The sequence below is a fragment of the Rattus norvegicus genome, chromosome X (genome assembly GCF_036323735.1).
Source record: "Rattus norvegicus strain BN/NHsdMcwi chromosome X, GRCr8, whole genome shotgun sequence".
NCBI lineage: Eukaryota > Metazoa > Chordata > Mammalia > Rodentia > Muridae > Rattus > Rattus norvegicus.
The window spans coordinates 130,404,842-130,427,358 of NC_086039.1; the positions used below are offsets into that span (position 1 = coordinate 130,404,842).

The 22,517-nt window shown below is 37.8% G+C and overlaps 1 long non-coding RNA gene across 8 annotated transcripts in view; it reads right to left on the minus strand.

Moving 5' to 3' along the window:
* Nucleotides 1-22,517, minus strand: part of LOC120099203 (uncharacterized) — a 139,456-nt gene that overhangs the window by 19,187 nt on the left and 97,752 nt on the right. For 7 of the 8 annotated variants that reach the window (XR_010061535.1, XR_010061532.1, XR_010061534.1 and 4 more), the window contains exons 3-6: nt 6,601-8,629; nt 3,693-5,736; nt 1,536-2,773; nt 217-766 (exon numbers count right to left, since the gene is read on the minus strand). This is a non-coding gene — a long non-coding RNA (uncharacterized LOC120099203). The remainder of the gene's footprint in view (nt 1-216; nt 767-1,535; nt 2,774-3,692; nt 5,737-6,600; nt 8,630-22,517) is intronic. The other variant, XR_010061533.1, reaches the window with a different exon arrangement.

Here is a 22,517-nt window from a genome sequence, read left to right on the forward strand (position 1 = left end):
GTTTCAGGGGGCAGAAGATATTGAGGTTATAAACTTCTTCTGCAGTGTCAATATATATCCTTGACATCATTACCTCTTTTGATAGCAGTAGGATCTTTAATTTTGCATATTCAACACTGAGAGCTATATGCATCCATTCAATGTTTACAGAATTTCCTGTGGCAAGTAGGCTCTCAAACATCAATCTGATCTACAGGACCAACTCAGATCACTTACCTCAATATGGCCTTGAGTGCATATGGACACTTCAACTTAAGGTGTTCTCAAGCAGCAGTGCAGATCATAGCCACCATCTCGGATTCCATCAGCAACATGAACCATGATTCCATCATGATTGCTGCTCACCGCATTCAGTACTGATATCAGCATAGCTTCCGGTTCCAGGTAGGATCATGCACATGAAATGGTCTCCAGTAGCAGTACACAGCACTTACCTCATGATGCCCTTAGGAAGCAGTACTGACCAGCAACTTCACAATAGACTCTACTGGATGAAGGATCACAGACATCCTGGAGCTCTTCAATGACCACACAGACTATGGGTTTCAACGTGGTTAGCAGTGGCAGCATGGGTGAGTACAATTTTCCTTGGCAATTGGGATCACATATATCATCAATCTATTCAAAAGTGGCAATCCACATCACTCACAAGTGGTTGCCTGTAGCAACAGGGATCTAGGATATATTCTGGTGAATGTTGCCAGGTAGGATCAGGGACATCAAGATAGTTTCAGTACAGGTATGACCATGTACAGAAACATTTACTCTAGTGGAAGAATACATCATTACATCAAAATGTGTATGGATTGCCGGACACTCCTCTTAACTTGTTCAGAAGTATGCAATACTTACAGAAGTAAAAATTCTATTGGCAGCCAGAGACAAATTAAGGTGGTCATAAGAGGCAACAGGAAATCACTGATATCATGGCTCCTGCAACTCTAATTTCTCATGGACATACAATAGTATGTTTTTCCACTATATGACTTCAATATAACTTATCTCAGAAAATGCAGCTCAATCTGAACTGAGGCAGCTTCATTAGCCTTGCTGGTAGACTCTACTGATCCCAGGGATGCCTGATAATAACAATGATTTCAAAAGAATCACTGACTGTAGATTTAACTTGGCCACTGTCAGCAGCATGGATGAACCATATCATCCTTGTTTCTATAGGCACTTTGGATTAGTGGTATTAACATGGTTCCCAGTGGTATCTGGGATCACTGACAGGGCTGCCATTGGCACATGGATCTTGGGGAATATAACAGTATCTATTGACAGGTATATGTCAGTGACATCGGCATCAATTCACAGGGAAGAATAAATTATGGTCATAAATATCTTCCTCAGTGGCAGTATAGATCCTTGACATCACTACCTCCTTTGGTGGCAGTGGAGATCTTTAACATTATATGAATGACAGCAGGCTCTACATACATGCATCAGGGACATCAAAAGAATTTCTTGTGGCAGGGAGGATCTTAGATAGCATTGTGATCTCCAATGACAGCTTTGCATTCTTACCTACTTACCTCAATATGACTACTGGCATCAACATAGACTTTGGAATTCATCAGATTCTCAAGCAACAAGAAAGATCATAACCATCACCAAAGGCTCCATCAGCAATGGGAACAATGGATTCCATCATGATTGCAGGTTACAGCATGAAGCACCAACATCAATGTAGCCTCAGGATGCACGTAAGATCATAAGCCTCAAAGGCATCTCCAGTAGCAGCACACATCCTTTACCTCATTACGAACTTAGGTGGCATTACTGGTCATGACCTTCACAATAGATTCTTCTGGCTGAAGGATCCCAGACATCAGATAGCTCTCCAAAGACAATAGTGACTATGGATCTCAATCTTGTTTACCAAGGCAAGCATGGATGAATGATGTCGATACACTTCCCTTGGCAGTTGGGATCACACATGTCATTAATCAAGTCTAAAGTAGCAGTCAGATTACTGATGACCTGGTTGCCTGTGGCATCATAGATCTAGGATATACCAATGCATCGGGCTTCTCAAGACTTTTTTAGAGGACATGTAGAACCATCTACAGAAATCTCTTCTCTAGTGGCACGATGCAGCATGATGTGACATCAAAATGGTTATGGATGGCAAAACACATCTCAGAAAATTGGCAGAAGCATATATAAAAGACATCGGTAAGGATTCCGTTGGCATTTAGAGCCATGCATACCAATTTGATCCCAAGTGGCAGGAGGGATGACTGCCATGGCTGTTTGAAGTATCATGATCATACAACAGAGTGTGTTGCCACACTATATGTGAACTCAACATATAATATCTCAAAACATGCCATTTAACATGACCTGAGGCAGCAGTATTGACCCACAACATCACCACATGTTCTTCTGGCCTCATGGTCTCCATCAAGAAGAGGAGCAGTGGATTCTATCATGATTGCTGGCCATATCATGTAGCACTGCCATCAACATAACTTCAGGTTGTAGGTAGTATCACAGGTATCACAGGTGTATCCAGGAGCAGCACACAACATTTACCTCATTAAGACCTTCCACTTGACTATCAATCATGAACAGCACTATCAACCCCTCTGGAATGAGGAATCTTAGACATCAGCGAGTTCTTCCAAGACAAAAACTAACTATGGATCTCAACATGGTTGAGCAATGATCTGATCCATGACATCACAATAGATTCCAACTATAGTTGAAAACACTCATATCACTGTGGTCCCAAGAAGCACCAGTGTTCAGTTCCATGACTACTGCAGGCCTGGTATATCATGAACACAAAAAAAATTTCTGTTGTCACTATATATATATATATATATATATATATATATATATATATATATATATGACCTCAAAGTATCAGGCATATCAAGACAATTTCAGAGAAGTAGAATTATGTATAAAACCTCTTCCATAGTGGCAGGATGCTCCTGACAACAATATGGTTTTAGATGACACTATAATTCTCATAAGTTGGGCAGAATCATGGTTAACAGACATTTTAATGATTCTGTTAGAAGCTGGAGACACTCATATTAATGTGGCCACAAGAGGCAGGAAGGGTCACTGGCATCATGGCTGCTAGAGACCTGAAGTCTCATGGACACACAATAGTATCTGTTGCCATCATATATGTGACCTCAATATAACATAGAATATGAAACTCATTGTGACCTAAGGGAGCAGTATTGACCTTGAACTTCACATTAGACTGATGGCTTCAGGGTCTTTGACATTAAAAATCTCATTAGAAGCTTCATGGACTATAGGTTTCAAAATGGCTACTAGAGGCAGCAGAGATGATTATCATCATAGCTCCTGCAGGTACTTCGTGTTAGTGATATTGACGTGTTTCCTAGTGACAGCAGAGATAACTGACTACAAGGTTGCCAACAGTCTCATGGATCTGTGGTAACGCCATGGTGTCTCATATGCCTCAGGCATATATCAGTGACATCAAAATGGTTTCAGGGGGCAGAAGATATTGAGGTTATAAACTTCTTCTGCAGTGTCAATATATATCCTTGACATCATTACCTCTTTTGATAGCAGTAGGATCTTTAATTTTGCATATTCAACACTGAGAGCTATATGCATCCATTCAATGTTTACAGAATTTCCTGTGGCAAGTAGGCTCTCAAACATCAATCTGATCTACAGGACCAACTCAGATCACTTACCTCAATATGGCCTTGAGTGCATATGGACACTTCAACTTAAGGTGTTCTCAAGCAGCAGTGCAGATCATAGCCACCATCTCGGATTCCATCAGCAACATGAACCATGATTCCATCATGATTGCTGCTCACCGCATTCAGTACTGATATCAGCATAGCTTCCGGTTCCAGGTAGGATCATGCACATGAAATGGTCTCCAGTAGCAGTACACAGCACTTACCTCATGATGCCCTTAGGAAGCAGTACTGACCAGCAACTTCACAATAGACTCTACTGGATGAAGGATCACAGACATCCTGGAGCTCTTCAATGACCACACAGACTATGGGTTTCAACGTGGTTAGCAGTGGCAGCATGGGTGAGTACAATTTTCCTTGGCAATTGGGATCACATATATCATCAATCTATTCAAAAGTGGCAATCCACATCACTCACAAGTGGTTGCCTGTAGCAACAGGGATCTAGGATATATTCTGGTGAATGTTGCCAGGTAGGATCAGGGACATCAAGATAGTTTCAGTACAGGTATGACCATGTACAGAAACATTTACTCTAGTGGAAGAATACATCATTACATCAAAATGTGTATGGATTGCCGGACACTCCTCTTAACTTGTTCAGAAGTATGCAATACTTACAGAAGTAAAAATTCTATTGGCAGCCAGAGACAAATTAAGGTGGTCATAAGAGGCAACAGGAAATCACTGATATCATGGCTCCTGCAACTCTAATTTCTCATGGACATACAATAGTATGTTTTTCCACTATATGACTTCAATATAACTTATCTCAGAAAATGCAGCTCAATCTGAACTGAGGCAGCTTCATTAGCCTTGCTGGTAGACTCTACTGATCCCAGGGATGCCTGATAATAACAATGATTTCAAAAGAATCACTGACTGTAGATTTCAACTTGGCCACTGTCAGCAGCATGGATGAACCATATCATCCTTGTTTCTATAGGCACTTTGGATTAGTGGTATTAACATGGTTCCCAGTGGTATCTGGGATCACTGACAGGGCTGCCATTGGCACATGGATCTTGGGGAATATAACAGTATCTATTGACAGGTATATGTCAGTGACATCGGCATCAATTCACAGGGAAGAATAAATTATGGTCATAAATATCTTCCTCAGTGGCAGTATAGATCCTTGACATCACTACCTCCTTTGGTGGCAGTGGAGATCTTTTACATTATATGGATGACAGCAGGCTCTACATACATGCATCAGGGACATCAAAAGAATTTCTTGTGGCAGGGAGGATCTTAGATAGCATTGTGATCTCCAATGACAGCTTTGCATACTTACCTACTTACCCCAATATGACTACTGGCATCAACATGGACTTTGGAATTCATCAGATTCTCAAGCAACAAGAAAGATCATAACCATCACCAAAGGCTCCATCAGCAATGGGAACAATGAATTCCATCATGATTGCTGGTTACAGCATGAAGCACCAACATCAATGTAGCCTCAGGATGCACGTAAGATCATAAGCCTCAAAGGCATCTCCAGTAGCAGCACACATCCTTTACCCCATAACGAACTTAGGTGGCATTACTGGTCATGACCTTCACAATAGATTCTTCTGGCTGAAGGATCCCAGACATCAGATAGCTCTCCAAAGACAATAGTGACTATGGATCTCAACCTTGTTTACCAAGGCAAGCATGGATGAATGATGTCGATACACTTCGCTTGGCAGTTGGGATCACACATGTCATTAATCAAGTCTAAAGTAGCAGTCAGATTACTGATGACCTGTTTGCCTGTGGCATCATAGATCTAGGATATACCAATGCATCGGGCCTCTCAAGACTTTTTTAGAGGACATGTGGAACCATCTACAGAAGTCTCTTCTCTGGTGGCAGGATTCTTTTGATATCGATATAGTTTCAGATGGTAGTAAACCTCTCACAAATTCGCAGAAGCATGGATAACATACATCAGTAATAATTCCATTGGCAGTTGGAGGCACTCACATTATTTTGTTCCTATGAGGATGCTGGGATCACTGATATCATGGCTGTTAGAGGCCTAAAATAAAATGGACATATAATGGAGTCTGTTGTCAATATATATATGAGCTCAACATAGCATATCTCAGAATATGTGACTTAATATGACATGGGGAAACATTATTGACTTTTAATATCTCTGTTGACTCTTCTGGCTTCAGGGATGCTTATTAACAGTCTCTTTTGAATCATCACATACATTGGGTTTAAGCATGCCTACTGGAGGAAGTATGGATTACTGACATCATCCTAATTTCTGTCGGCACTTTATATTAGTGATTTTAACATGGTTAACAGTGGTAGCTGGGATCACTGACAACAATGTTGCCAAAGGCAGTATCTGTTGACAGGTATATATCAGTGGCATTAGCATCAATTCACAGAGTATAAGGAATTATGGTAATACATCTCTTCCCAAGTAGCAGGATAGATTGTTGATATCACTACCTCTTCTGCTGATAATAAGGATAATTAGCTGAAAGCAGGGGCCATATGCATGCATCAGATCAACAGAATTTCTTGTGGCAGTTAGGGTCTCAGACAATCTCCAGTGCCAGCTCAGAACACTAACCTCAATATGACCTTGGGCATAAGTATGTACCTTCAAATGCATCAGACACTCAAGCAATAACACAGATCACAGCCGGGACTATGGTCTCTATCAGCAATAGGCATGATGGAGTCTATCATGAATGTTGGTCACAGCATGCAGCACTGACATTAACCTAGCTTTAATATTCAGGTAGGATAATAGACCTCAAAGTGCATTACATGGTCCATATGTGGTGCTACCTGCATGCATCAGGAACATCAACTGAATTCCTTGTGGCTAGTAGGGTCTCAGATAGCAATCTGATCTCCAGTGCTAGCTCAGAACACTTACCTCAAAATGAGTTTGGGCATTAGTATGGACTTTTGAATTCCTCAGTGTCTCAAGCAACAGCACAGACAATAGGCATCACCACGGTCCACATCATCAATTGGAACAATACACTCCTTCATGATTGCTGGTCACAGAATATATCACTGACACCAAAATGGCTTCTTCTTACAGATAGGATCACAGACATTAAACTTCATTACATTGCCATTATCTAGTGCTGCATCCATGGATCAGGAACATCGACTGAATTTCCTGTGTCAGGTAGGCTCTCAGATATCAATCTGATCTCCAGTGCCATGTAAAAATACTTACCTCAACATGACTGTGAGTTTGAGTATGGAGCATGGAATTCATTAGATTCTCAGCAAGCAACACCAATTATAGCCATCACCAGCTGTAGGAATAATGGACTCCAGCATGATTCCTGGGCACTGCTGCAGCACTGATATCAGAATAGCTTCTTGCAGGTAGGATCCCAGGTGTCAAAGAATATTGCATGTTCGACATCGGGGGCTACATGCATGATTCAGGAACATAAACTGAATTTCCTGTGGCAAGTAGGATCTCAGACATCAGTCTGATCTTCAGTGCCAGCTAAAAATACTTACCTCAGTATGATCGTGAGTGTGAGTATGGAATATGGAATTCATTAGATTCTCAAGAAGCAACACCAATTATAGCCATCACCAGGGTCTCCATCAGCCATAGGAATAATGGACTCAAGCATGATTGCTGGTCACAATACGTAGTACTGACATCAACATAGCTTCTTCTTGTAGGGAGTATCACATACATCAAAGAACATTGCATGTTTGACATCAGAGGTACATGCATATATCAGGAACATCAGCCAAATTTCCTGTGATAGGTAGGCTCTCAGATATCAATCCGATCTCCAGTGCCATCTAAGAATACTTACCTCAATATGACCTCACATATCAGTATGGACTTTGGATTTCAGCAGTTTCTCTAGAATCAACACGTATCATAGCCATCACCAGGGTCTCAGTCAGCAATAGGAATAATGGACAACATCATGATCGCATGTCACAGCATGCAGCACTGACATCAACATAGCTTCAGGTTGCTGATAAGATCACTGGTATCAAAGGCATCTTCAGTAGCAGCAAATAGCACTTATCTCATTGTTACTTTAGGCTCCCTTACATATAATGATCTTCATAATAAATTCTTCTGGTTGAGGGATCTCAGACATCATGAAGCTCTTCAAAGACAACACTGACTCTGGATCTTAACATGGTTTCCAGTGACAGCATAGATGATTGATGTAAATATTTGTTGCTTGGCAGTTGGGATCTCTGATGTCATCAACTGTCCAAAGTGGCATTAGGGTTTGCCCATGGCCTGTTTGCCAGTGGTAGTAGTGATCTGAGATAAACCATGGTGTCTATTGATGGGAATATCAAGGACATCAAGATAGTTTCAGAAAGAAGATATGACCATGTACATAAACCTCTAGTGTCAGGATTCAGTGTGACATCAAAATGGTTATTCATGGCAGAACACTTCTCATAAATTGGGCTGAATCACGGATAGTACTTATCAGTAAAGATTCCACTGATTATTTATCTACAGTAGCAGCAGGGTTCTGTGACATCAATATAACTCCCCATTGAACTGTTTAAGTTTCACACATAATAGTGGTTTTTGGTTGAAAAATAGAATACTTCTCTGAACTTGGTCTCAAGAGGCAGTATTGACCATGGAATTCAACAGGGTCTCAGTTGGCAACAGGGATCATGGGTATTACAAGGTCTTCATTGGCAACAGGAACTATAGACATCAATATGGTTGGTTGGTGGTTGTGAACAGTCATCAGTTATTTCAAAATAGCTTCAATTTGCAGATCAGGTCATAGACTTAAAACTTGACCATTGTAGCAGCACATAACACTTTCTTCAACATTATCTTAAGCAGCAAGATGGACCAATATTTTAAACATGGTCTCTTGTAGCAAAATCCACAAGGTGTCATGGTACTACATGGATCATGGCCATCAACAACATTTCTGTAGAAAACATGGAGTATTTATTGTCAATGTGGTAAGTGAAGCTAGCACGATCAGTGATATCAACATTGTTGCCAGAGGCAGCAGGGATCATGCACATATTTCATGTAATTTAACACATATGTTACCTCAGTTTTATGTATATTTTGCTATTTTTAACAGTCAATACTTTTAAAGAATAAAATCTCACAACAATGTGTAATATAAACACATAATATATAACTTTATATTGTCACATACATAATATTAAACAATTCAAAGATTCAATGTTTTAAAAACTTTTTCTGACACTCAAAACTCTAAGTTTTTAATTAATTTGTTCCATTTATCTAGTTATTGCTTTTTTACCCTTTTGTAGTCTTCACAATCCACACAAGTATACATCATCACTCATATATAAAAATTTTTCATGTTTTAAAATTAATAAGTTTTGCTTATTTTCACATGTTCCCATACATCTTTTTTAAAGTTCATTTCTGGCAGTGTTCCAGTTTTTCTCTGCTAATGTCTCAAATGGTATACTACACTACATCAAAATCTTCTGCTTTATGTCAAGTATTTATGTTTATGTTGAGAATATGCTAGGAAAGAAGCTAATAGGTGAGACTGCTTGTTGTACAGAAAGTCGAAAGAATTCTGAGAATACTGACAAAACTTTACAATGAGAAAATACCACATTTCTTCTGACAAGATCTTTCTTTTTATGGGTGAATTTTAGTACAGATTTGAAGAATTATTCAGGTAACTATGGCAAGCATAACAATTATCTTACAAATAAAATATTTTTAACTCCATGTCCCATTTAAAAATTCATGATACAATGAGAAAAATAAGTCAAGAACTTTTTTTGTATTTAATAACTGGCTACTAAATTTGAATTATTTCAAATTTAAGTATTTAATTATTTCAAATTATTTCAGAAGTTAAATAACCTGGTGTTCTTACCTCATTGGCAAGAAAGTAATTGTATGAAAGTATACTACACCATTGTCTATAGTTCAAACTTTTTAAACATCGTTATTTCATTGCATTTTGGGTACTGTCATAAATATTTAGCAATATACTTATTTTAATTCTCAATTTACTAGTTTAAACAAAGTCCAGTTGAATCATGAAAGTGACTAAAAGGTAATTTTCTCAAGTGTTCATGATGATAAAACTCATATCTGGGATTTCTAGTTCTTTGAATTTGTTTGAAAATTGTGGAAATGTATTATCCTTCTATTTTATAGAAAATAGAAATGTTATTTCTAAAACAAAGTATTGTTCTGAAAATTAATTATAATATAAACATTTATAAGGCATATTTTATAATACCTAATATGATAGTTGGAATTAGTTAACTAATTGAAACTTAGGGATCAAGGCACTGAACATACCTATAATAAATTAAGAATAAATTAAGAATAATCTCATTCTAAATTAAAAATAATCTCAGATATTATCTGAGCAGAAATAACTTGACTGTTACTTGATACAGGAAAGTCAATCTTAATTGTGTTTAAGATCATTGCCTGGTCCAGACATCCTGGACTACTTAAAAATTGGAACAGCAAACTGAAAATGTATTAATACATTGTCCTCTGCTTTTTACTCTGCGTTTGATGTCATAAAATTTCTGAAGCTCTCACTATTGTAACTTCCCTGTCAAGGTAACAGTAACCTGAAGTTGGGAGTCAAATAAACACTTTCACTCTAAAAAAACACAAAAGTCACTTTTGTCAGAACATTTTATAACAGCAATAGGGAAATAAACTAAAGCATCTAGCTCCTACTCAAGTAAATTACAAGGATTTTTGTTTTTAGGAGTGGTGGAACTTATTATTCCTTGTTATATGCCCAGTCACTCAACATTCTTCTGCAAATATTTCTGAATAATATTCAATGCTGCTATGTTCATAATAACTAGGAAATAAAAATAACAAATGTTTTTACTGATGATTGGATATATGGTCCCTGTACAGTACGGCACAATATTCATCTGCCAAAAAATGCAGTCAGAAAATCTGCAGGTATATAAATAAAGTGTAAAAATTATACTGATTTAATCTAGACACTGAAACAGAAATACTGCATATTCTTTTTCATCAGAGATTCCTAACTATAAATCTTTCAATGTGACCATATAACTTGAAGAAGCATCAGAACCAGGAAAGAAAAAAGGGACAATTGAAGGTTTAGTAGTTAGAGAGTAATAGACTGGGCAACAGCAGGTTACAAGTGAACTGAAGGAGGACATAGAATAGTCAGGTTCCAATTAGGGAGAGCTCTAAATACAGAAGGAGGGAAGAGGGTAAGATGAACTAAGGATGCCAGAAAAAGTCATAAGAAGTTATACTACATGATAGGATTTGTCTGGCTTGATCTTGTACTGGTCTTGTGCATATAGTTATAGCTACTACATTTCACATGTAGAAATGTCTTCTTTTGTTTGGAAAAGACATTTTCTGTAGTCATTTACTACCTTTGGCTCTTGCAGTCATTAAACTATCTCCTACATGGTGACTGTGAACCTTGAGAGGAGGGGGTGCTGTTATGCTTTAAGAAAGAATCTCCCCCATTAATATTTGGAATTTTAACAATTAGTCCTAAATGGTTAATGTTGCTTGAAGGACTGGGGTTGTGTTTAGGAAGAAGTATATAATTGTAGGGAGAAACTCAGAGCTAATATCATCTCACTATGTCCAGGATATTCTCTCTGCTTTTCACTTTTAGTTCAAGATATGAGCACTCATTATCCTTATCTGACCTGTACAAGCAAACGAACCAAAGAATCAACATAGTTTAACCATTCTAACATCCAACAAAAAAGATTTCCTTTTTTTTTCTTGTTCCTCTTTTTCTCCACTGTTTCTGCCACAAATTTTTTAATCATTCCATTTGATTACATCTCAAATGATACCCCACTTCCTGTTTACTCCCTCCACCAAACCCCCATCCCAGGTCCACACTCTCCCCTCTCCTTTGTCTGTATGAGAATGTGCCCCCAACCACAGTCTCCTGCCATACTATTCCAGCATCCCCCTGTACTGGGGCATCAGGCCTTCCAGGAACCGAGGGCCTCCCCTTCCATTGATGTCAGGCAAGGCACTGCTACATATGTATCTGGAGCCACAGTTTCCTCCAGGAGGTAACAACCATTGGTCCCTAATATGTGTCAACATGAATGGACCTAATTCCCCAGTAAAAAGACATAGGCTAACAGCCTGGATACATTAACAGGATCCAGCGTTTTGCTGCATATAGGAAACACACTTCAGAGTCAATGACAGACATCAACTCAAAGTAAAATGATGGGAAAATTTTTTCAAGTAAATAGTCCCAAGAAGCAAGCTGTAATAGCCATTCTAATGCTCAAAAAATAAACTTTAAACCAACCTCCAACCTTATCAATAAAGATGTGGAAGGAAAGTACATACTCTAAAAAAAAAGAAAAAAAAAACAATTCACCAAGATGAACTCTCAATTCTGAACATCTATGCCCCAAATACAAGGGTACCCATATTTGTAAAAGAAACATTACTAAAGCTCAAAGCATACATTAAACCTCACGTGATAATAGGAGATTTCATTACCTAACTCTTACCAATGGACAGATCATGGAAAGAGAAACTAAACAGAGAGACACAGTGAAAGTAAAATAAGTTATGAACCAAATGGACTTAACTGTTATCTACAGAACATTTCACCCTAAAATAAAACATACATTCTTCTCACCATCTCATGATATTTTCTCAAAAATTGACCATAAAATTGGACACAATCTTCTACCCATACATGAAGATTGAAATAATCCAATGGATACTATCAGATCAGGAAAGACTGAGGCTGGTCTTCAAGAGCATCAAAAACAAGAGAATATCCACATTCATACAGAGGCTGAACAACTATCTACTCAATGATAACTTTTGTCAACGAAGAAATAATGGACTGACCCTGGGCTCCAACCTCATAGGTAGCAAGGAATAGCCTATTAAGAGTACCAGTGGAAGGGGAAGCCCTTGGTCCTGCCTAGACTGAACCTCCAGTGAACGTGATTGTTGGGGGGAGGGTGGTAATGAAGGTAGGATGGGGAGGGGAAGCCCATATAGAAGGGGAGGGGGAGGGGTTAGGGGGATGTTGGCCCGGAAACCGGGAAGGGGAATAATAATCGAAATGTAAATAAGAAATACTCAAGTTAATAAAGATAAAAAAGAGTATAGTTCTGCTTTATTTTCAGTATTTTGTAATGATTTTTCAAAAATGTATTAAAATATGTCATTCATTTTGTTGTAAATTCATTGATGGTGATTTTTCTATTACAATATGATTAATTTAAAAACATGAATCTATCTGCTACTGATAACACCTAGATGAGTGATCTTATCATCATGAGATATTAAATATTTAGTTTAATATTGCCATTCCAAATTATTTTCAAAACTGATTGAAACAATTAAACTCAAAAGCACCCTCTTAGAGAAAAATGGGAAGGGAGATGAGGGGTTTGCTATAGGAGTGCTGGAACAGGGACAACACTTGAAATGTAAAAAACAAAACAAAACAAAAAAATTTAAAAATGTAAAAAACATAAAAGAATATTATTTCACATAGTTATCAGTATTTAGTTTTTAGAATTATGGACATAAATAAGAGAATGTATTTTTCATGCTCCACCTCTTATGAGGAGCAATTGACAGTTGGTAGCTGTTGGAGAGGGTATTCTATCTAAGATTTTCTGCATTCTATCAGATAGCCTCATATCCAATTCATCTGGGCAGCACTAATTGGATTTAGTGAATTACCACCTATAAAAAAAGACATGAAATTGGGAGGGAACACATTAGAGGGGAAATAGCTGGTGTTTGAGAAAGGAAAGAGCAGAAAGTTATGATTGTATTTCACTATCTGAAACCATAAGAATTAATTTCGGTCTTATAGTTTGAGAGGGTTGAAACCTATAAATATCATGGCAGATAGCATGCCACTTTTGAAGAGCCACAGAAGAGACTACAAGTCCCTAGTCTCTCTGGATTCCTGTTTAAAATTGACCTTTTAATCTCTCACATCCAATGAACCAATGCTATGCTACGTCCTTCAATTTCTGAATATGTATGTTAAATACAGATTTTTTTAAAGAAAATATATATATCATGTAATCACGTTTCAAGTTTGATGCTTGGGTTTTTAATAACAAAGAATAACATGTACATCCAAAAGGTACATATTGTACTTATAGAAATGTTTTAGTTCCCATTCTACTGCTGAGTTAAAAAAACAAAACAAAACAAAACAAAAGTCATGATTAAAAGTAACCTGGGAAGGAAAGGGTTTACTTCATCATGTGTCTTATAGTTTATCATGATGAATGCCAGAGCAAGAAATCTAACACTGGGGTGCTTTCCTTAGCTTGCTCAGTTTGTTTTCTTTGGCAACCCTGGATTGACACTACCCATAGTAGGATGTGCCCTGCCACATAAATCACCAATCAAGAAAATGTCTCACAGACTTGCCTCTAGGCCAATTTTATGAGGGCAATTCCTAAACTGGGGTTCTTTCTTCCCAAATCAATCTATTTATTTTCTGTCAGATTGACAAAAATTAAAAGAACCAACACAACAGACTTATGTTTTATACCAACTAAACACCTTCTAGCAATTTAATTATCCTGATTAAATGTTCTGTATCTATCAGGAAGAAACAGCTCATCAGAATTCATTTTCATTACTTTGTATCATACATTGCCTCCTTAAGATTGGTTTCTCTTGATTCTGAAACCCTGGATTTTTATGTTGCAATTATCCTTTCAAGATTTACCTTTAAAGATGTATTAGTTTGCTGAAAACATGTATTGTGTACCACTTACCAAATTTGATACGTGGAATTTTAATTTAAAATATAGTAACTTACACATACAAATATGCTGTTATCATGAACAAACACAATAAATCACTTGGGACAATAAGAAGACTGCTTTAAAATGAAGTATGAACCTATAAAGGATATTTTTAAGTTGTGGGACAAACTTCAAACTAGCTTCCATTTGTAGAAACAGTATTGGAGTAGAATCAAGTATGAAATACACTGAATGAATTTATCTGGCTTAATAATTGATTCTTGCTTGTGAGAATTAAAGAAATCAATCATTTGTTCAGTGATGCTCAGCATCTTGTGGGACCCTCCAACAGCAAATTGTAGAGTGTAAAAAATAATTCTAAGATTTTTGTAGTTTTAACAATTTCCAATGAAGATTACAGTATGATATATATATACATATATATATATATGTATATATATATACACCAATATCTCTGTGCCACCAAACTATATATTTAGTAATATCTCAAATTGTTTATAAAATTGATAGCATCTATTATAACTGATATAACTTATTTAAGCTTAAAATATTCTAGTCTCACTATGAATTATTTGCTTTTTGTGAACATTGAAATAGTGAATTAAATAAAAACCACCTCAGTATCCTATAGTCCGGTTAGGGTTGCAATAATCTTGGGCATATTTCTGCATTATGCTTTGTAACTACTAATTAACTATATTTTTATGTGAAAGTAAAAACAATGTGTTAACATATATTACATGCTACATGCTAAGATATATTGACTGCTACTCTATGTATGTTTCCTGTGGAGATGTAACAACTTCATTTTACCTGGAACGTCACCATAGAAAAACAATGAGTTAATTAGAAATACTTACAGAAACATGGATGAGTGATGACTTATAATAGTTGGGATAAATTATTTTGGCTATGCCACTGAAAGAGAAACCCATTCTTTCCTCAGGAACCGTTCACAACCTCTATAGAAACTTTGAGAAGGGTGTGATTTTAATGTTTCAAAACTCAAAGCTCTAATTCTTTCTGATATACCCCCTTTCTCACACAAAGAGAAAGAGAGGGGAAGGAGGAAGAAAGAGGGAGAGAAAGGGAGGGATATAGAGGAGAGAGGAGGGAGAGAGAAAGAGTGTAGAGGGAGGGAGGGTGGGAGACAGAACAAGTGAAGGAAGGGAGAAAGAGAAACAGAGAACGAAAATGTGTGTGTGTGTGTGAGAGAGAGAGAGAGAGGGAGAGAGAGAGAGACAGAGACAGAGAGAGAGAGACAGAGACAGGGAGACACACAGAGAGAAGTTGTTTTATGTTTTTAGAATATGTTTTTAGAATATAGACATCTACTTTGACAAGATATGTGGAGTTCACTTCTCCTTTGGACTGTCTCAGAACATGGGGAAAGTCTTGATGCACTGTAGTCATATTTTAGGCTCTGATTGCTTCACTTGCCTATCAGAATGTTTAGCATTTTTTACACGAGAACTTGAGACTTTACAATTACAAATATAATAAGTTTGCCTTGCTAAAATTGAAATAAGACTTCTGCTTTAATAAATGAAAATGAAAGTAGTGGCTTCTGAAATAGTTTCATGAACTATATTGGGTACCTCATTTAAATTATTTCATTTTATTTTATCTTTTAATTAGTCTAAAAGTTAGTATATTTAATTGTGGATTTTAATATAAACATTATATATATATAATTTATGTCATTATATAGAAATTTGCACATGAATATTGAGTATTGGTGCCTGAATGTGCCAGAAGAAGGCATCAGATAACTTAACCTTTAGACAAGTGGTTGTCCATCTGTGGGCCATGACTTCTTTGGGGATTGACTGAATCTTTTGCAGAAGTTGACTAAGACCATCATAAAACACAGATTTTTCATTACAACTCATAATAAATGTGACAAAATTACAATTACAATATAACAAGAATGTAAGCTTATGGTTGTGGGTCACCACACATGTGGAACTATACAGAATCACTGGCTTAGAATTACATTTTTGGGCAGTTGTGAGCCACATGACATGGGCACTGAATCAAACTCTGGCCCAAAACAATAAGCCCTGGAATTTAGAGACATCTATCTTTCTTGGCCTTAACTGTGGCTTCTTCATTTGCACTCAGGACATACTCCTGTACCCCACCCAGTATAATTATTCACATCGGCATTTAAGTTCTTCTATACTTAGTACTCCCATTTCCAATTTGCTCCTATTCAAGCTCCTTGTTGCCCTCTCATGCTTTTTTCTAGTTTCTTAGCATGTAGACACAGCAGATACCATTACATACATAAAACGTGTATGAAATTAGGCCTGTATGAAATTAGGCCTATTAGCATTATAGCCAAAAGACAGGCACTTGTATGAGCTCCACCTCCGAGGGACTCACAGATAACTAACATGTTCTGGGAGGAGGGGGTCTCATATGACTCCTAACTGCTCTCTGAGAACTCAGAAGCAGTTAATAGTAGTAAGGGGGAGATAGTCATGAAGTCTTAGTGATTTTTGATGCTAACTGGCAGTTCAGATTTGTTAGGGGAATGCAAGATATTTTCTTATATGCTATAGCCTCAATGAGTGCCCATGTCCCTGTAAGGAATTCCTTACCCTTGATCCAAGAAAAAGCCCTGATGAAACTCATTAGGTTACCACAAAACAAAAAACATCAGAGTAGAATAGGACCAGTCAGGAAGAGGGAGATGATCAGCAGGGGATAAGGGACCAGATAAATTCATGGCAGGAATTATGATCCAAATAGAGTATATACCTGTGTAAAATGATGTAATGGAGCCCACTGTTATGTATATTAACACTAACTAAATAAGTGAGAACTCTTAAAGTATTGTCATCATGTTGAATACATTCTTCAGGACTTTGCCATGTTAAACATAGATGGAAGGCATTTTAAGACTTGACAGCTTTGTTGTTGTCCTTTTTAATGTTTAGTTCCTTGATAATTACATATGATATATTTTGAACATATTTATCCTACACCTCTAACATTTTCTAGATTCACACACCTTCTCTTCACATCCTCCTTTGTGGCTCCTATTTTAACACATCAAGTCAAATTTGTGCTATCTGTGTATGCTCAACATTGGTAGTTTCCCTAAAGAGTGTATTTTTACATAGGTACTGACAATTTAAGATTTCCATATTTCTCTTACAATGGAGTGAAATTTATATCAAAGTGATTTGTTTTGTGGGAAGATTAAGACACGAATCATTGCTGAAATGTGGCAAAATCTACCTGATATTACACTGGTTTTCTATCTTTTTTTCTTTTATTGGGTAATTTTTTATTTACATTTCAAATGTTATTCCCTTTCCTGGTTTCCTGGACATAAGCACCCTATCCTATCCCCTACCCCTTCTTCTATAAGGATGTTGCCCTTCCCATCCACCCCCCTTCCTGCTTCCCCTTGACATTCCCCTCTACTGGGGGTCCAACATTGGCAGGACCAAGGGCTTCTTCTTCCACTGGTGTCCAAAAAGGCCATCCTCTACTACATACGCAGCTGGAGCCACACAAATGTGCATGTGCACATGCGCATGTGGTTCCGTGTGTGTGTGTGTGTGTGTGTGTGTGTGTGTGTGCGTATGTGTGTGCATGTGTGTGTGTTTATGTGTATATTTCCTGCATTCCCTTAGATAAGTTTCAAGAGACTTTAAATTCTTGTTCATTTTTCCTAAAGCTTTGCCTATTTTGATAAATTCACTGTTATATTTATAATTTTACTGACAATGCTCTCAATGCTCTCAGAATTACATCACATTAGATGAATTATTTTTAGATTGCTAACTATGTAAGTTAGAAATAGAATCGATAATTTATATATTTTGTAATTATGAAAATAAACATGCAATTTTGAAGGGAAAGGAGTCCTGTGGTGTGGTTGTTACCTGTAAGCTAGCAAATCAAGAAATATGGTAATATAATTTAATCCAAATCTGTAGGTTTAAGGGTATACTATATTGTTTGTCCTCATCCACAAGCTGAATGACTAGACGAGAAGTGATGTCTGGTATCACGAGAAGGTGCATATCTTAGCCTCATAAAAAATATAATTAATTTGTCCTTCCTCCATTTATCTTGTCTGGTTAGGAATCCATTAAAATAATAAAAATTATATTTAAAGTATATTGAAAGTACAGTTAAAGGTTAAATAGGTTAATTTTTAAAGAGAAAATGCCATGGAGGAACTTATAAGCATAACAAGAAAAATTAAGTGCCATCATAAGCACTGTAGAGAATATAATAAATTTTTTTATTAACTTGAGTATTTCTTATATACATTTCGAGTGTTATTCCCTTTCCCGCTTTCCAGGCAAACATCACAAAGGCAACATCTATAATTTTATGCTCTTGGGAAACTTTTGAATTATTACTTAGTTTTGGAACTAACAAATCTTTGAAGTACTGGAAGTAAATATTTGATAATAGAACATACCAATGATAAAGAATAATGTTATAAATGGATCATAATATTCAACATCGTTCTTATTTTTGTCTTTGACACAAATGCAAACTATGTTTTGAGTCTTGAAAATTGAATCTGTGTGTTGGTTTCTCCAAACACTAGAAATTGTGCTACCATGTAACATCTATAACACAAATAAATATATACTTAGAGAACTCTAAATTATATACCAAAGGGATACTTACACACACATATTTATTGCAACACTATTTACAAGAGCTAAGTTATAGACTAGTACTTTATACCTATGAACCAATAAATGTACAAAACTATTATACATATACAAAATGTAATTCTTTTCAACCGAAAAGAATGAAATTAGGCAATAAGAAAATGGATTCAGCTAGAGATCACAGTATAATTAGCAAAATTAATCAGATTCAGAAAGACAAATATTATGTTTCCTTTTTGTGGATTCTAGATTTTGTATATTCACACTAACTCCTCATGAATACATAGTAGAAAATAGATGCAAGCTTATCTTGGAAAGTTGTAGTGAGAGGTGGATGCAGGGGAAAAATAGAATACATAGTGATGAATATTAAAATGTATATAATATACATAAATAAAATACTTTTATAAATCTCACCACTAAGTACAATTATATACACTAATAAAAATTAAGATAATAAAAACTTATGTATGTAGGATCAAGACTAAACATGATCCATGAAGTAAATACAGAGTTTGAACCTTTTGTGCTACTTATCACTGTATTGAATAAAGGAGGCTATGTTGATTTAAGGACTGCCCTATGCCCAGCAGTAGAAGGTCAAAGCAAAATAACCTCAATGGTATTTTCAACATTTATTTGGTCTGATATTTCTTTAGGCAGTTTTTAAACCTTTCCAGTCCTTTGCTTATATATTCTGGTTTCTGATTTTAGAGTTCTATGATGTGTATTTGCATGTGTACATTTTTCCTGTCTCTTTTTCTTTTTTTTTAATTCTGGTTGGCTTTTGTTGTTGTTGTTTTCTGTGTATTTTATAAAGAGATAGATTAAAAAAGGTATGAAACTAGATGGGAGGGAGCGTTGGGAAAATCTTAGAAATGAGGAAGGAGAAATTATGATAAGAATATATTTTACTACAATGATTGTAAGATGTTCCTCCACCCCCCTCTCTGTGCACTTTCATAAGACCTGAGTTGCTTAAACAAAAAGGTTAGTTTTCTTACCCCACCCATCTCCTCTACAATCTGGGTCTGCTGGTGCTCCCCAAGCTACCCTGAGCAGTCTGATGTCCCTACTTCTTCTACCACCTCTCTTCTGCTCATAGGATTTGTGAATCCTGAACCACACAGGTTAGCTTTTCTTTCCCTACATTTCCCCTCTGCTCTCTGAGTCATCTAGGGAACCTGACTCTGAGCAGGCTTGCTCCAATCTAAGACACGAAGGTCACAACCCCAGAGATAGCCAGATGGCCCATGGCAATCACAAGAATGTAAGCAGTAGAAGCCAGTGTAATCTGGCACCAACATAGCCCAGTTCTACTACCACAGAATGCACTGGATGTTCAAACACACCCAAAGACCAAGATTCTGACTTAAATTCCAATCTCATGAAGATGATAGAGACCTTTAAGGATCACATAAATAACTCCCTTAAAGAATTACAAGAAAGCACAGACAAACAAGTAGAACTATTAAAGAGGAAACAAATCCCTTAAAGAAATATAGGAAAATACAAACAGGTCAAGGAACTTAACACAAATATCTAAAAATGGAAATAGAAATAATAAACATGAGAGGAAAAGGAAGGGAAGGACTTTAATGGGCAAGTAGAGGGGGAGGGGGAAGGAGGTATGGGGGAAGACAGGAGAAAATCACAGATGGCCAGGAGAATGAATGGAAATTTGCAACTGCTGGGAGTGGGCAATGGGGTACATGGTGACATCTAGAAAACCCCAGAGATATGAGGTGAGATGCCCAGGACTCAATATGGGTAACTGTAGCCTAAATAACCCACCATGGGGTTAGAGAACCTGAACAGTCCATCTCCAATAGACAGGGCCCTGGAGGGAGGGATACAGACACCAACCCACCTTCAAAATTTTAGACCCAGAATTGTTCCTATCTAAAAGAACTGCAGGGACAAAAACGAAGTAGAGTCTGAAGAAATACCCAACCAATGACTAGCCCAATTAGGGATCCATCCCATAGGCAGGCACCAAAACCTGGCATTTTTACTGATACTGTGTTGTGATTAGAGACAGGAGTTTAGCATGGCTGTCTTCTGAGAGGCTTTACCATCAGCTGACTGAGAGAGATGCAGATACATGTAGCCAATATTTGGACTGATGTTAGTGAGCCCTATGAAAGAGGTAGAGGAATGATTAAAGGAACTAACCTGGATGGCAACCACATAAGAAGACCAAAAGCATCAACTAACATGTACCCCTGGGAGCTACTGACGACTGAGCCTCCAACCAAAGAGCATACAAGGGCTAGTTCAAGGCCCCAAACACATATATAGCTGAAGACTAATTGCCTTGTCTTGCCTCAGTGGGAGAGGATGCACCTATTCCTGAAGAGATGTGATGCCCCAGAGAAGTGGATATCCTTGATGGTGAATAGAAGGACAGATGGTGTGGGGAAACCTGGGAGGAGACAAGTGGGATTAGGGGTAACAATTGGTGTGTAAATAAAATCCTTAATAGAAACATGAAAGAAATTAGGAAGTTGATACCCTTTCAAAAGCCACAAATAATATAAAATATCTTGGTATAACTCTAACCAAACAAATGAAAGATCTATGTGACAAGAACTTCAAGTCTCTGAAGAAAGAAATGGAAGAAGATATCAGAACATGGAAAGATCACCCATGCTCAAGGATAGGATCCTAATTAAAATAATAACACAGCTTCCTGGTTGCTGCCGCCGCAGAGAGCCCTTGGGCAGCACCCCGCGAGCAAACTTGAGCCTCGGGACCACAGGTAAGGCCAACTTGTCTGCTGCAAGAGAGCTGCCTGGTGAGATCGGGACACACAGAGACAGAGTTCATCTAGGACCCGTCACGATCTGTGTTTGCCTGAGGTCCCACGCCCGCGGATCCTGGCCCGCAGCAGCTCTCTGCTCCCAGACCCCTTGGGAAAGAGAACTCACCGCCTGGTCAGGTGGGCACTCCTGAGGCTGCAGAGTGGAAGAGACCACCAACACTGCTCACCCCTGCCCACATCCCTGGCCCAAGAGGAAACTGTATAAGGCCTCTGGGCTCCCGTGGGGGAGGGCCCAGGAGCGGCAGGACCCCTGCCTAAGACACCTCCAGAACCCGAAGGAAACAGACCGGATAAACAGTTCTCTGCACCCAAATCCCGTGGGAGGGAGAGCTAAACCTTCAGAGAGGCAGACAAGCCTGGGAAAACAGAAGAGACTGCTCTCTGTGCACACATCTCGGACGCCAGAGGAAAAAGCCAAAGACCATCTGGAACCCTGGTGCACTGAAGCTCCCGGAAGGGGCGGCACAGGTCTTCCTGGGTGCTGCCGCTGCAGAGAGCCCGTGGGCAGCACCGCACGAGCGAACTTGAGCCTCGGGACCACAGGTAAGACCAACTTTTCTGCTGCAAGAAAGCTGC